Here is a 17,813-nt window from a genome sequence, read left to right as displayed (position 1 = left end):
TGACGTATGGAATTAGTGGTCTCTAATCTACAGGCTTCCTAAACGGAAGCTGAGAACATTACAACATGTATTTTTATCAGTGTTTTCTTTATCATAGCTCAGATGAATTTATTGTTAATAGTACAAGTTTTTATCATTCAGTTGGAAAATATTAAAGTTAAATATTTGACCTTAAGTTTTAGTTTTGAAACTTGATGATATTTGTAAAAACTGCTATGTAAAAGAATTGATGATTATGAGTTTGAATCAATAGATTAACAATAAAATTTCTTTGCTACAGCATTAGTTACGCTGTAAACAAATAGTAATTTTTAACCTTTTCTCTACATATAATACCAGTCCATTGTACTAATACATACACTCATAATTATAGATTACCTAGTGAACACAAATTTAATATGTAGGGAACATATTCTCAAATATGCGTTACTTGAAAAACATTAAAAAACACTACCTTATTTTTTCGTTGAAGTATCTCTTTTCATCTAGGTACGGCTACGGCAATGCGTTCGTCTTTCCTGAAACACGAACCACGTGATCAGTTTCAATAAAAAATGCAAACTAAAATTCACGAAAATTTCATGTTAAGTAAATAGAAATACTTTGGTAGGGTTCGTTACAAAACAGGCTTGGCAGAGAAAGTTTGAAATCATAACATTTTAAATGTTAAGGATAATTGGTCATTAAATATTTTATTTTTTTGTTTTTGTACAAGTACTCTCACGGCTTACGGCAAATTTTGTCACAACTGTCACTTCTCACAGTTAAAAGATTTTTTTAAGGCCCCCAAACCGGCAATTATACTTTGTTTTTAATAAGAGGATTAGTTTTATACTGAGCCATTTTTTAATGTGAAGTGGGATAATTTTTCATGGTTGCTAAACTAGGGCGAACTTTAGTTAATACTTCATGAAAATTTAAATTTAATAATTGACTTTGCCTTTGAGATTGTCCTCTAACTGTGGAACACATACGTTGTTTTTTGGATCTATAAAAGTCGATTGATATAAAAAATACATTTATTGACTAAACATACCTGACATTGCAATAGTATCATTTCAAAACATACATAGCTACAGTGAAGAATCAACCACTTATAGTACAGTGAAGAATCCATAAAAGCCATTAAACCTCCAAAATTGTTAATTGGTTGATCTAATTATTTATTATTTAATCAACAGTTCAAGAACATCTCAGTAACCTTCTATTCCCCTTATCTTATGGAGCTATCTCGCAACAAACGGCTATTTAAAATGCACGTTCAAAACAACCTGAACACCGTACGCTCCCAAGTACACCCCGGAGACCCAAGTTGAACCTTGTAGAACAATATATTCTAAGCATATGGAAACCATAACAAGTCTGCCTTAGTTGGGCAATTGGACGGAAATCGAATCCCACAACAGCAATTAAGACAGATAGAGAGATAAGGGGAGCAAGACGTGCCTGAACCAGCGATAACTGCACTTCGGCTCCACAATCTGCTGGGAGTTGTTTATACCCCGTTGTCACCGATGCGGCGCTGTTTCTCACGTATTTTTATACATTGTGAATGCTGAGTTGCATATCAAATCCACAAACATGGGTAATAATCTGAATCCTAAGTAAGCCTCTAAGTGATGCTACGAGTACCTTAACAGAGAAGTAATATTTTGGTAAATATTACTATTATTTGTAGTATTGTATATTGTATTGCATTTGTAATATTGTATTATATTAATATGATTTGGTAAATCAAACCTTTTATAATCAATTGTCTCTTATAAAATAAAAACATGTTTATAAAAATAACATGAAAAGGATATATAAAAACAAATATTTAATATAGTAAATGTTCAGTATAATTTTTCATTTTCGTGTATTACTTTTATGTTGACAACGAAAACTACAAGTGAAGAAAATGCACACTTCGTGATAATTTTCTTATGAAAAAATTTATTTCTATTTTTAAACAATTCAATACAAGAATTTAAAATATACAAATAAAGCAGGCAAATACATCCTATATTAACCCAACGACCACTTTTTTACTCATAATTATTTGGACGAAAACAGCACACAATTCACAAACTCTCGGCCAAAAAATTTTATAACTCACATTTTTTTCGTGGGATTGTCTATTATGGCACTTATGTTTAGAAGTAATAACTGGACAACATGCGTACTAGTATGGGGGAGTCCAATAATAATTTTTGATAAACTTGTCAAGTGGTAAATTAACAAATAACACACGATAGAACAGCAAAAATCATTTGGATATCACTTTGAGTAGTTCTTCAAATAAAACGTCTTTATGAGACAAAACAAAACATATTAGGCACATACATTTTACAACAACCTATCCTATCTTGTTAGGCAGGGTAGTCCTTCGATCATTAGATACAAAGTTAAAATATGAAAAACGCCTCAGAACTTTTCAAAACATTTACTTGTCATTTCATATATAGATATATGTGTATTTGTGGAGTTTGAGAAATTTCCACAATTACATATCAACATCTTTTGCTACCAACTGGAAACTTTATGGTTACCTTAAACCACGCCAAGAAACAAATATTTGACATCTGAACCGAAAATACTATGACTAATGTCGTTATGATGATTATAATGATTTTTAAAACTCCCTGTTATTTTATACGTCTAAAATATTATAATGGAAGTTGTCATGGTATTGTTGAACAAGATAATGAATAATTATTATAACATAAGTTATTAATGAATAACTAATAACTTGTTGTAGTTATTTTTTGCAAGCAGGAGGGGAAAAGACTGGTTATTTACAGACTGGTAGATTTTGTTATTTATAGACTATAAGTTTCTTATAAACTTCTCTAAACAATAATTTCCAAATAAAGTATCAGGCATTAACTAACTGACACACGAGAACAATACTAACCAATGATTGGGAGCATGCAAGACAACACAAATAGTTTGTACTGGAATTGATATTTCATTAACTATTAATAGCATAAAACTCCTCAACGAAAATATTAAATATGAATATGCCATAGAACAGTTATTCTATTCAATGCATAAAATTTGTATTATGCAAAACATACAGTAAAAGATTTATGTGTAAAACTATATAAGTGATGTAAACTATATTTAGTTTTACTAAACCTAAGTTATAATGGTATAATGGTTTAAAAAGGTTAGCATGCGAAGGTTCAGTACTATATTAATAACTTGAATTTAGTGTTTAAACAATATTTACATTAATCATAGCCTATGCAATACATAAAATTAACTCTGAAAATTAAATAATAAAAATTAAAAAATGTTAGAAATATTCAATGTAATAACAGCAGAAGATACAAAAAATATTATAGTGGTTAATATATTGGCATTGATCAGATTTAAATACAATAGAATGTCTACGATACATGCAACAACAAGATATTCTTCAACCAAGTATTGTTCTTATGTTAACAAGTGATATGTCCGGCAAGAAACAAATAACATTAAATTTATAAATATTTCATCAACAGTAAAATAACAACTTATTAATAATTTCCATACGACAACTCCATTTTAACAAGTATGCCTGTCATTGTAATGCCACTTTGGGTAAACCTCCAAAATGTCAAATGCATGCAACTGAGTCAGGTTACCGGTTAGAACAATATTCTAAGGGCATTTTGTCCCAGCTAGTGAGAATGAAAAAGAAACATATATGGTGTAAAACATTGCTGTGGCCAAGCAAGACATTCCGAATTTAAAAAGCATGTTTGATGACCTAGACTGCATATTATAACAATTTAATATAGGGATATGGAGATAGAATAAATCTTACCCTACAGTACAAACTTATAAACGAACTGTATGTAGTTGAATTCATCATTTGTCTGGTTACAACAGCATTGGTTGTCAAATAACACGTAAGGGAGTTTCCTCGATCGGCCCTTGAATTGTATTACTCAAATTACTTAGTACAAACGTTTCATAAATATTGTTGACAAGATTCCTGATAGCCATTCTCGTATTGAGATGGAAGTAGGCTATACTTCTATTTGTGTATAAGGGCTTAAGTATGAGCTTCAACATTAAATATATATTTTAATGGTGGTTAGAATGGATAAAACCAATTAGAAACATCTCAGTTGTGACATAATTGCAGTCTCATTGAATAAAATCAAATTCTATAATTACAATAGTGTATATGCCGTCAGCGATGTGAGGAACTAGGCATTTTAAAGAAATTATCATAATAATATAGGTTACCAAAACCGAAACGCAAAACATTAACAACGCGTACTTCATAAATTGTCAAGACATTTAAAAAAACTTCCACTGTTACTCGAGCACAGCTGTTCAGATTACGACGTGCTTGACTAGGTTACGTTAGAATATGTTAGGTTAGGTCATTCTTGTATTTTAAATCAATAGTTTTCAGTTTAAAAAAAACATTGATCTCATTATTTTTCTAACAGAATTTGATACTTTCTCAATACCAGACTAGTTATATAACAATTATACACTACTACCTGATACTTGCCGTTTGGTACACCTTATCTGGCAGTAAATAGGAGCTAGAGGAAGTCCGTTTCGAACGGAATCTAATATTTTTCAGAGATAAGCTATTATTGAAAGATATTCCTGTCTTAAGAAATACATACGAATGATTAAATTTAAAGCCCTGTGTGTTTGGAGTCATGAAATTGGAGAGCTTTTGTTTTAGTGAGCAGCTACTATGCAACAGTAATATCTATGTAAAGTGTCATGGAATGTATTTGATATTTGAGTGATTTCTGAGATTTCAGTATTATAGTTCAGTGATTGAACCTTTTAACTTATAAGGCCAGTGCATTGAGGTTGGATATCATACATAAAGGGTCATCCAAAAGTCAGTAGTCACCTCTGTTGACCAATTGAACTAAAAATTTTGGGATCTTTGTTGGTTAATGAGACGTACTTTTTGGCGTATCAAAACATGTTCGGAAGGCGGCCTCCGGGGGGAGCCGCACCCTAACTCAAAATTTTCAAATGGAAACCCCGCACAAGCGAAACATTGTTAGAAAAGGAATAAAACATAAACATTGTAGCGTGAACCGGAAGTTACTATCACCTTTTAAGATAGTAACCTCTAAATAGTGGTAATTGGTGGTTTTCAGCTATTCATAAACGGATTGGAACGAATCTTGATTTGTGGGGTTTTTGCGTAAAGAAACGCGTACCTGAGTACCTGATATCGGTTTTACTAATTATCCACTCATTTCCAAGATGGCGGTATCAGCAAGAGAAAAAAGGGATCCTTCGTGCCCGGTAATTTTTCGGCGGATTTGAATGAAAAATCTGACGGGTTTTCAGGTAACATAAAAGTACGCGTTTCTTGACCCTAAAACCCCATAAAAACTAAATTTCATGCAAATCCGTTTGTAAATATCTGAATACCCCATTTCCCGCCATTTAGTGACCACAATCTTTGAACAGTGATAAATAGCGACTTCCGGTTCGGGCAAAAACGTTTCTTTTTATTCGCTTTTCAACGATGTGTCACATGTGGGGGGGTTGCCATTTGAAAACTTCGAGTTGGAGTGCACCCCACTGTGAGGCCGCCAAAGTTCTCCAAAAAAAGATCCCCAAATTTTTATTTTTAGTGGTCAAACCATCTAGAAATGACGGAGGTAGCCACTGACTTTTGGATGACCCTGAATATGTGCAACCTTTATTGGAATATTAAGTATTTTATTTCATTAGGTTCTAATTTTAAAGCGTTATGGGTAAAGGCCTAAAATAGGAGTTACTCACACCCAAGTTATAAATGTAAGTAAACTTGAACTATTCTATTACATGTTTGAAGCATTTCTGAAATGTAGGCAGTTTCACATGAAAGTTCAATAAAGTGTTTAGGAGCAGGCATAAATGGAGGGGTTAAATTTTATTATGAAGTAACAAGAAGTTACATGAATGTTTGTTTGAAATTTTGTAATATTTATTTGGGTGCTTTCTTAAAGTTAAAGTTGGCACAGAGCTTGATGTCAGTTAGCAAACACGTTTTAGTGTCCAACCGCGAGGGAAGATATCATGACAGTAGGTTCAGTAGATTTAGTAGGTATTGTGACATATTAGTATAATCCTAAGGCGCAAAGTATTCCAGCAAAATACAACAATTGGGCGTGAAAGATGTAGAGACAACCATATAACACATATGTAGGCTAATATATCATAATGTTAATGAACTGGTTAATTGCATTGGGGAGGAGTGGTGCAAACGCTATACTCACTTCTATCTACTCTGAGTGATCTGTTCGTGCCGAGTGATTATTACTGCGATGATATTTTATATATAGTTTGTGAATACCTTGGTGACGGACATGTGCGAGCATTCTTAATTAATGCATTAAGCTTTTGTCTGTATGTGTTGCGGATGTATGCGCGAGAGCGCTGAGGCGTGTGTGCGTGCGTGTGTGCGTGCGCGTGTGTGCGTGCGTGCTTGCGTGCGTGTGCGTGCGTGCGCGTGCGCGTGTGTGAGTTTATTGTTTAGCTTTGTATGCATGCGTGTGTGTGTGTGTGTGTGTGTGTTTTTTTTTTCTTGTGAAGGAATGCATTAATTTCGATATAGTGTAGGTTCCAGAAATCGACAACAATAAAATGATTCGTTTCTGTTTATCTTTTTATTTTTCTATTCTTTTCCTTTTTTTTATAGCTCTTAAAATAAGGTTTCTTGGGCACTCTTTAAGCATATCCCGTATGTTGTCTTACTTCTTATAGCCATAAAACTTCATATACTAGAATTTGTTGCATCTTTGTCATGTCGTTCCATTATCATAACTGATTAAATTATTACTTTTTACACTGCTTGAATTTAGTTAATATGCATCCAAACAGAGTATGTTTACTATTTAGTTATTTTTAGTTATCTTTAAATCATACAATTGTAATTTTGTTCTAATATTGACATTATATATATTAGTATTATTGTGATTGCAAACTCGAGTGAAGATGGACTCGGTTCTCACACACAGGCTTTTGCCCATGTGGGTACCTTCTCGTGTATATTATTATCATATTATGTTTGTATTATATGTAAATGAGATAAATAAATGAAAATGAAATGAATGAATGTTAATTACTTACGACTGCTATGTAAAATACGTCAACGTGATAAATTCTTTTTCAGGAAAGTTGAGTTGTTTTCCGCAACGCTCAGAGTAACGCTAAGAGTTTCAAAACATCTAAGAACCGAACATTTGTAGCTGAAGAGTAAAAACTAAGTTCTCAATTGAATAAAGTTTATTGAATATAAAATATTTCCATACGTACAAAATGAAGTAAAAATTAGCAATCAGTAAATATAAAATGTGAAAAAATTAGGACTATGCATAGTAAAATAAAAAAACGTAAAATTTGAATCACTTTAGTATAAATTCACGAATATAAATAAACCTAAAACAAGAAGAACTGCAATACAGAGATTTCCTAATAAGATCGTTTATTAAAACGAGTGCGATTGAGGTTTTGCGGTTGCTTATGAAATCATACTATTGTGCTATATTGCAAAGGAAAATAATATTTAATTGTAATAACACTGTTTTATTCTTATTAAAAAACAACTGCTGCGTACATTATTGCACTTGCTATAGTATGCCATTTTTCAAACTTTCTATTTACATGAAAGTTACAAATAAAAAGGTAACAGAACCAGGAACATGTATGCCTTTTCAGGTCATAAAACTTGAAACTTAAATGCTGAAATGAGGTGGACAGGAGATGAAGCCATTAAACTTTCCAATTTTGTTGTTATAGAGTTAGTAAGAGAATCAGAGAGCCAACTCATGTTAGTGCTCATGTAGTAATGATAGCATGTTAGTGCTGTACTTACTACAGCTACTATAAAAATCCGATATTTAAGATGGAACGATCGTTATAGGCTTAAGTTAATTTGATAAAATATTGTTTTTCATAACTTTCCTAAAGGTAGAAGAAATAAAAAAGATCTTTTGAATACTCCAAGAGGAATTACAAGAATTTAGATTAAATTTGTAACTAGGTCACTTCGTCTTTAGAAAGTTGTAGAAGCTGCAAGATTTTTTTTAGAATTCTCTAAATACAACTTTTTGATATTCCTTGATAATATATAACTAACACAATACTAGATTATTACGCAATTAATAGTATATTATGTACTTTGTGTGTTATTTGATTATCTAGCCAATACACTACGAATACATTTGATGCTAACTGACCTTAGCTACTGCATCACTTTTTCAAATTCGGTTGTTTCTTTGCCTAACGTTTGAGTCTAATACACACTATATTTTTCAGGATATTTAACATCCTATTTAGCTCATATTTTTCGGAAAAAGCACTTATTAATTAAGTGCAGCATTAATTAACAAAATTATGTACAATATTTTATTCTACTATAGTTTTAGTTCTGGTTAGGTTTTGTTACTTGACCACCTCATTCAGTAGCATTTACAGGCAAGATGTAGATGTTCAGAGCACATTTCTTAGGATGGTCAAATTCCGGTTGGATTTGGATTCTACTGATTGGAAGGTGGATTTAATATTTTCGAAGTACCATGGTGTTAACACATACAAACATGGTCGTACCGACTAAGACAGCCTGAATATTTACAACACGTTTGATTATTTCACCAATAATGTGATTTGGGAGCCTGTCAGATCTGCAGGAGATATTACACACCATCTACGTTGTACGAGTAAATGATGGTGCAGAATCGTACCACGTACGGAGATTGTGAGTTTTGTAATTTATACCCATAAAACACTGAACGCTTCTGAACCTGGGATTTGACTTAATACTTCATGAAATTTATATAGAAATAAGTTTTATATTCGTTTATACCAAGGAAAGTTGCTAAAATAGACTATTTTTTATTCTGTAACGTTTTAATCAATATATATATATATATATATATATATATATATATATATATATATAATACTATTTTGAGTATGCACTCATAATATATTCCGGTATAATGACAAGGAATTGAGTTTTACTAAAATGCCCATAAATGTTTATTAGTTATTTAATTTTAAAATTTATTAATCTAACTTCATTAATGTTGTTTATTAATGTTATAGTATCATTAAACTAACATATTCAGTTGCAAAATTAAAATTTCAATACCCTGGCCAAATTTATGAAATTGTATTATTTTTATTGGTACATTATTATATCACCAGCGCATGTGAATATAGTAGTTTTACGCAAAAACTGTGCTGTTAGGAGTCACAAAAGAACAACAGACCACAACATTGAGGTTTTAAGAGTGTTTTAAACTCTTAAGAGTTGCATTAATGTCCAGTGTATGATATTATATAATTACAAATATAATAAATATGATATACCTTTTTGTTTTGTTTTTTTGTTATGGATTTCTGTGTTGGCAGATATATACCTCTAATCCATGCGCGCGCGCGCGCGCGTGTGTGTGTTTATAAATATTGCTTAAATATTATACCAATTGAAAAATATCGCTTTATTAAAAGTATAAACTTAAGGGGAAGTCCGTAAACGTTTGGGGATATATGTTTACGTACAATTATAAATTCGGATCCTTGTTAAACACTGAGTTTTAAATTAATTAATACATGGTTGTATTGGATTAACTGTGGTTCTAACGTTGGCCATATTTTGACGATTGCGATACAATGTTATATTGTCTGATGCAATAAAGATTTTATTATTATTATTACTAATCTGCATCACAGCTCTTGACATTAATATAAGAATGAATCCATAGTATTTTGATTTAATAAATGTACTTGTACGGTATACTTTATACGAGTGTTGGCGCAGTGACTGTCAGTGTGTCTGGTAACTAATTATCCCGAAATGATGGTTGGTACCACTGTTCAGACCATTGGAAGTATCAAGTCACCAGCAAAGCCACGATGAACCCATTGTGGGTTAACGCTGATCAGTGTAATTCAACATTCGAACCCTTTACAAGTAGAAAGTTTGCTTTTGATCCGGCATCCGGTGCAGAGGTTTCGGTGTGTACCGTGAATTCCGGTAGCATCGTGTGCTATAACGAAAATTCTCTGTAGAATAACTGGAAAAGTGTGAGCACAAGTTAAATACTGGATGGGGTAAAGTCAGTTGTATTACATGGGAAAATCATTATGATACGTATCAGGGAGAGTAAACCCCAAGACATGGGTCAGACAGGACATCACCAAAACTAGAACAGAATATATTAGGAGTATTAATTTACTGTGTTGACAGCGTATAATGTTGCATGGGATGCATCAAATGAGAAAACAGGCACTTAAGCGCATGACATCCTCTCTTTCTCTCGGTCACTATGTATTACTAGGATATATCAATCACAAGCCAGACTGGACCACCGGTGCTCGACTCAAAGTTCAATAAGCTCACTCAGCTGTTTGGCGGCTCATCACTGCCCGGGTAGAGATCAGCCGAGCAAAATCGTGATACAGACGTAACGTGTATCTCTAGTTCAGATGATCCTAAGTTCAGATGACGGGGCTCGGAAATGGGAGTCTTGTAGTGACCAGAGAATTGTAACGGTCACTTCTAATGATATATGACAATCCGCCGCGGCTGGGAGAAAGTTCAGATGACGGGGCTCGGGAATGTGAGTCTTGTAGTGACCAGAGAATTTAACGGTCACTTGTAATGATATAAATGAGAATCCGCCGCGGCTGGGAGAAAGTTCAGATGACGGGGCTCGGGAATGTGAGTCTTGTAGTGACCAGAGAATTGTAAAGGTCACTTGTAATGATATATGACAATCCGCCGCGGCTGGGAGAAAGTTCAGATGACGGGGCTCGGTAATGGGAGTCTTGTAGTGACCAGAGAATTGTAACGGTCACTTGTAATGACGGGGAGTCTGCAGGACGGACTGACAGCTGAATACTCTAAAAATAAATCAATATTTTTATATTGGTATATGATAATAATGTTTATTGTTATATTTATTTGTTTCGGTACACGTTCGTGGGTATTTGGGAGCTTCATTGGGGTGATATCACAATACATTGAAAGGCTTTAGCGAATATTAGTAGTCATAGGCACAGCAGCCTGGTGAATATAAAAATAGTGTAATACGCTAATCGATAATAATCTAACCTTTATTATTATTAATAATATATATATATATATATATATATATATATATATATTTATTTATTAGAGTTGGCTATGGTGGACTCACGATCTACATCTCTGGGGCTATTAATTAATCAAGAACTCTGCCGACAATGTGGTGGACGCTTACATAGTGATACACGGCTTACTTCCGGGAAGGAGTCTCACCTGCAGACATTAATGCCTCCATACACTGATCGGTTTCATATTACATCTCAACTATTCGCTTCAGCTGTTATGAAGAAACTCCTCCGGTAAAATGCCTTTGATATCAAGAAACGCTTCTATCGACTTTTTAGTGATTGAGTTGCTTGGGCTCGCTCCAAGATTCAGGGAGATTATTGACAAATACATCATCCACCTGCGAAGGTAAGCCGTCATGCACTATCGTTCGGTACTGATCTTTTCGGTAGTTATTCCTGTTCTCTCTCGTAAGAATCCGTATGTCACTACACAAGACAGGTCTGTGTATGTCAGAGACATACGGAAATCTGTACTTTCCTTATTTTCTAGAATAGTATAATTCATACCAAATAAGCAAAAAACCAAAAAGGAAAGAATATAGGTTTTATAATTATTCACGCATGTTAACTCTTACATTCTCATTCCATATAAATTACAATAAAGAGGCTATATAGAACGCTACATAACTTTTAGGGAGTGGCTACTTCTGGGCAGTTAGTGAATCTGGTTTTCCCACTTCTGCTATCGCGCTTTTAAGTTTTCTAGACCGTCTAGCGCATTGGTATCTCAATGGTTTCACCTGGTGTAAACACATGTATTAAATAATAAATTTAGATTGCTCAGTTACCGATCGTAATTGACGATTTTTGACTGTATATTTAGTTGTATCGTCGTAGCCGTTCTGGAGATGTGGCCCGGCCGCGGCCAATCCAAAGTCTCGCATTTTGTTTCCTCTCGGGCAAATAATGCCGTCGTCTTATTTTCTCATATTCGTTGTATAGTAGGAGCCGTTCTGGACACATGGCCCGGTTGCGGTCTCTCATCCCTTCGTTCTGGCGTTAGTAGAAGTGTCGTCCCGGGTCTCTATGCCGTTTATTCTTGTATTCATTGTATAGCGTCACGTTGCTCCCGTCGGAGATGACATGGTCCGATTGCAGAAGCTTACCCCTCGTGATGGTTCCACTCTACACTTGTTCCTACCCCGATGCTAGTAAGGATTCTTCCGTGGATCCCACTGCAGCCCTGGAGGCCCTGGCCGAGCTTGAAGTTCTCCCCCCTCGGATGAAGCGAGGCAAGAACCAAGATCAAAATCGGTGAGTTGACATCTATCCTCAAATGCACCTCTTATACCTCATGTCTCACCATCCATCTACGGATGTCTTCATATTTTAATTTTATTTGTACCTCTTTGTGAATGTAACAAATTTGATCCAGTTATCTCGAATCATTTTGCTTTACCTGCATTTAACGATAAACTTTTAGGAAACATTAAGTTCTTTATATGAAAGTTTATGAATGCTATATTTATATATGTACGGGGCTATATGTAAATGTGTTTTCAAGTTAGGTTGTAAAATCACGCACGCTTTTTTCATTGAAATAGCATATTCCAATTATGGAGGCAAAATATAAATACAAGCTTAATTGTTTCCTAATAGCTCCTATTTTTAATGAGATAACCAAGTGTTTGCATATATAATAGAGTTATGGAATTTACTTAATTAGAAACGATGGTTGGATCCCATACTTATAATTTTCGGGTTATTTAAAACCATCATTCGATAACTGATTCAAAATTACTAAGTTATTGACTATTAATGTCCGTTTTGGAAAGTGTCTGAACAATAATTAAAAAATTGCCAAAACGACTTTGAGTAATGAACAACAATCATTAAGTTTTGAAAATAAATTTTAATTCGTCAAAAGTAAGGAGTGTGGTAGGTTTTGGGGGACTTTCTCAACATTTATTTTGAGGAATAAAAAAAGTTTTCCTCGGTCATACACATCTTTTAAATGTAATTGAAAATTATACTGTTTATCGCAAAAATGCAATATTCAGAAGAGTGATTATTTAAACATGATATTAAAGATTATTTAAATAAAAAATATTGTATATAAATAAATAAATAATTTTTTTATATAAATAAACTATTTTTTATATAAATAAATAATCAATTTTGTATATAAATAAACAAATATTAATGTACAAAAATTAATTAATACATTTAAAATTGCTTCCAAATACCGTCATATTGATTTGTTTATATTTATACATGTCACAGTGATCTGTTCTAGATATAATAAAAATTAAAACATTCTTGAAAATATTACTTTTTTCTGTACCCTTATAATCTTTGATTATTTTCCTCAATTGAATTTAAATTTATATTTTTTTAACGCCATCGGGTAGCCAGTTTCATGGGTGCAGATTTATAAGAAAAATGCTCTTAATAAATATTGCCTTTTTAAATACAAGATGATAAAACTTAAACATATATGTATACAATAAACTAAAAGTTCAGAAGAAACTCAAACGATTACTACAATAAAGTTATTCCCACAAAACATATTTACTATTGAGTAAATTAAGGATTTGATTACGTAAAATATCAACCTTGGATAGCAGTAAATAATTGAAATATGTATGCATTAATTTTAATAGTTCAAACATATTTCAAACGGAACATATTAATTTACTGAAAGGTTTATGTTTAACAATATTAAAAAAACTATTATGTAGTATAGATAAAACATTATGAATTTAATTTTGAACTAAAAATCCAAAATACTACAGTTACAAGATAACTTTGATTTAAATTAATAAATTTGATAATTTTATAACTATGTTCAAGATAAATACAGTTTGCTTATGATGTTAACGGAAATTTTCAAATAAAAATTACAATAAAGTAGATATATTTTAATTATAGCATATTCACGAGCGCCAAATACATATCTATATTCAGCATTGTTGTGATTTGACAAAGATATTAGTAAACAAGGTATTTGAAAAACACGGTAAATGTTTTTTATAGAATTAACACTAAATTTATCTTCAAATTATATGAATTCGGAGAAGATAAAACGCTCATCAGTTACTTGATTTTACTTTAAATTTATTACCTTCTAATTGTAAGAAGTTGGTTGTGATTTGTTCAAGTAAGGATTAATAACTTTTGTTCAGTGTTATTGCCTTGAATTTTTATCTCATTGCTCTGTTTAGTAATTATGGTGTATTATCATTATTCGTTTAATAAGGTTATGAAATCCGATAGTTGAACGATGATGCGAAACACGGCGCGGCGCGGCGTGAGGAGGTTACCGCAAGCTAAGACGCGCGCGTGGGCGCGCCGCGGCGACAACGGACCCGCCACAAAACTAGCGTTGAATACATTTCATTATATCTGATACTCATAAATAATTTATGTTATTCAAGTTAGTGTTGATATTGGTTTCTATGATTGCTAGTCTTATAAAAACTCTTATTTCTTCAAGTTGTCTTTGATACATTGCAATATATTTCTGTATTTAATTCGGCACATTATTAGTACTAACACTGGTTGAGACATGCATTACCAAGTCGCAAAATGAGTTAAAAATTATATTCTGGGATTCAATGAGCGCACATTAAATATGTTTTATGATCTGAATTCTTTTGTTAGTGCAGGTCACATTGAGCTGACTGTATTCTGATTGGTAAAATCCTCACCAGGGCAGGTATTGTATTGACTTTTTAAAATTCAAACTTATGCGGACTACTATTTTATAATAAGAAACTAGTACTACGTAAACGAGGCTAAAGGGTGACTGGCCTCACCATAGACTATTATTAACAAATATGAATACGGTCATAGACAAATTGCATACTTAAAAACAAAATCGTCAACGAATCATTATACGGCCTTAAGTATTTGTTGTTTAACTAAGCAGTAAAACAAAAAAATTAGAGTGTGACCATTTTGTTTCAATATTTTGTCAAAGGATTTAGTTTTTATCATATCAAATATACAACAACTGTATAAATCGTTGTAAGTACAATCCGGACTTTTAATAATGATGTAGCCTATTTACTAGCATCATGTTAAAACTGTTATTTGACATTAACAAAATTATATATAGTCCAAAATTTAAAAAAGTTAAGAAAGTAACCCCCCTGTACTTTTATAATATATGAATAATAATCCATCATAGTTTTTTGTAACAGATAACGCCATTTTATATGATATTCTACATATTTAGCAAAATTGTTAATGTTGTATAAAACAACATTCTAATATCTTCAAGATATTAAATTGTAAAAGTGAACATAAAAAATATTTTTTTACAATTTTAGTAAAGTTATATTATTATGTTATAACAAAGTCACTATCTAATTTACATTTACTCTTGGATTAAGTCAATTAATAATCAAATAATTTTAAACTAACCTTATTAGTTGACCTAACCAACGTATTATCTAACCGATTAATAAATATTGAAATGTGAGTTGTAAGCTAGTGTCCAGAGAATGCCATAATATCTCTAAGGAGCCAACATAACAAGTGTTACAAAATTGGATAATGTAAACAATCAAACGATTGTTTTATTATGGTCAAAAGTGAAAGTTGGGTGTTAGTGTTGAGCAATACTGTTTATATTTGATACAATTAATTACTTTCCAGTGAGACCATGCAACAAATTTATGTTGTGTTTATAGCGGGTGAAATAAAATTTAATATCTACTAATGTTTTCTTAATTAACAGATATAATGGCTTGAACTGGGTGAAGTTACGTCTCAAATCCCAGTATTAGCCTTTAACATTTTGAAGTTAAATACTGAAACGTTGGAAAATACAATTTAAAGTACTTAGTTGCTAATAGTATAAAAGATTACTAAACACATGTTTAAAATTCTTAACGTAAAATGAGAATAATTTATAGTATAAAAGCATTACATAATGAAAACATTGATAAGGTTATTGATAAGTTAGAAGTAAACATCATTACTGTTTGTAAGACTTTTTCTGAATTCAATATTGATTAAATAACTGCTCATATTGTTACCAATACGTTGTTATTTAATATAAAAAAACTTATCTATTCAATAAAGGCACTCCACATAAAAATTATCATAACAAGAATTAAAATACAGGTTAATTTTGTTTACTGATATTATTATTATTAATCTGATTTACCATAATGAATGCTAAACGAAATACAGAATGAATAGCTTATTATGATTTACAATCATTCAATTATTATATCCATTTTAAAATAAAATGAAATAAGTATATTGTACTGCCATAATAAATGAAAGATTACTTTAGTACGTAAATTTAGTCACATTAATAATATATAATATATTGTCAATTTCTCAATAAGGTATGTGTTATGACAGAAGTTATAAAGTAAACTTATGTATGTATAATAATAATAAACAGTTATTCCTAGTTTTTCACAGTTGTCTTTCACTATATTTTAAGTATTTCAACAGCCGTATGAGTGTAATTGCAAATAGTGAAATGTCATTATTACAGAATCAACAATTAGGTGTGACAGACACAAGCATAACTCCGGAAGTCAGGGAGAGATATGTGAGAGGTGCGCACGGCTGCCTAGGCGAGCAAACGCACATAGTCGGCATGTACAAGCGCGGGAACCCAGGCACACTTTAAACAATTTTGATAACAACAAAGTTAAAATAATCAATACGGGGCCGATACTCCTAGACTAGATAAATGCATTAAGAAAACGCCGTCACACATATTAGAAACGTATACAGTCAGTGTCAGTCTATTACAGTACACAAATAAACATTACAATAGTGTTTATAGTAATGCAAGATAATACACATTTAGCGAACTCTATTTTATTTAATCACAAAATGAATGATAAACATTGAGGGATACACCAAATAAAATTGAAGGTTTGAGCGTATTGGAGTTCAAGATGCGTTCAAGAAATCTACGTGAACTCTTAACACTTTAGCAAACAGTTAATGAGATGGTGAACGAACGGACGATGGGGGACAGAATGAGATGACAAGATGGCTCGGTTCAAGGTACGCATTACAAAGGAAAGACAAGTGTCAAGGAGATTTTCTTGAGACACAGTGGCAGTGCTGCGATGTCGAAATGTTCCCAGGAACGTAGTATACATATCAAGACATTGCAGCGTACCGTACAGTCTCGCCTACACTAGTAGTAGTAGATAAGCACTGTGTCACTTACCTGGTGTTCACGGAGTGCGCCCTCGTCCTTCCATAACAAAGCAATACTGGCCGCGGCACATTGTAGCTTGCTATCCATTGATTATTTCTTTTCTAGCTGAGAGAGCAGTGGGTTGCGCAAAAAGAGGCATTTTCGGGTCGCGACCGGCGCCGTAGTCTCCGCGCGCCTCGACGCTTCTTCCCGCCTCCCACCGACCCCACCCCCACCGACCCGACTCTTATGTCTGATATATCAAAACCTTGTTGTTTTCAACCGATCTCAGTGCTCCTTCGGTTGACAAATAATTCGGATATCGATCCTCAATTAACACTTCTCAGTAAAAATTCAATTTGACTATTTTTTAGTATTAAAATAAGAAAAGATACACGATCGTTAAGTAAGCCGGGTTTTTAAAGATTTTTCAGCTAAGAACACCGGTTTGCTTTGATAAGCACGCAGATGGCAAATATTGGGCTGGGTCCCCCACATTCCACTTGCGACTCGTCGATACTCGTCTTGCCTCTTACATATCTAATCCGCACGGACCCAATACAGTGCTATTGTGGCCCGGGGC

General features: G+C 32.8%; 1 protein-coding gene across 4 annotated transcripts in view; it reads right to left on the bottom strand.

The window, feature by feature from the left end:
• LOC124369361 (forkhead box protein P1-like) overlaps positions 1-17,355 on the bottom strand; it is a 106,697-nt gene extending 89,342 nt beyond the window's left edge. For 3 of the 4 annotated variants that reach the window (XM_046827339.1, XM_046827344.1, XM_046827343.1), the window contains exons 1-2: positions 17,261-17,355; positions 455-518 (exon numbers count right to left, since the gene is read on the bottom strand). The gene's annotated coding sequence lies outside the window, so the exon portion shown is untranslated. The remainder of the gene's footprint in view (positions 1-454; positions 519-17,260) is intronic. The other variant, XM_046827340.1, reaches the window with a different exon arrangement.
• Between the last annotated feature and the right edge of the window lie 458 nt (positions 17,356-17,813).

The sequence above is a fragment of the Homalodisca vitripennis genome, chromosome X, assembly GCF_021130785.1.
Source record: "Homalodisca vitripennis isolate AUS2020 chromosome X, UT_GWSS_2.1, whole genome shotgun sequence".
NCBI classification, from domain to species: Eukaryota; Metazoa; Arthropoda; class Insecta; order Hemiptera; family Cicadellidae; genus Homalodisca; species Homalodisca vitripennis.
This window is presented reverse-complemented; position numbering and strand designations above follow the sequence as displayed.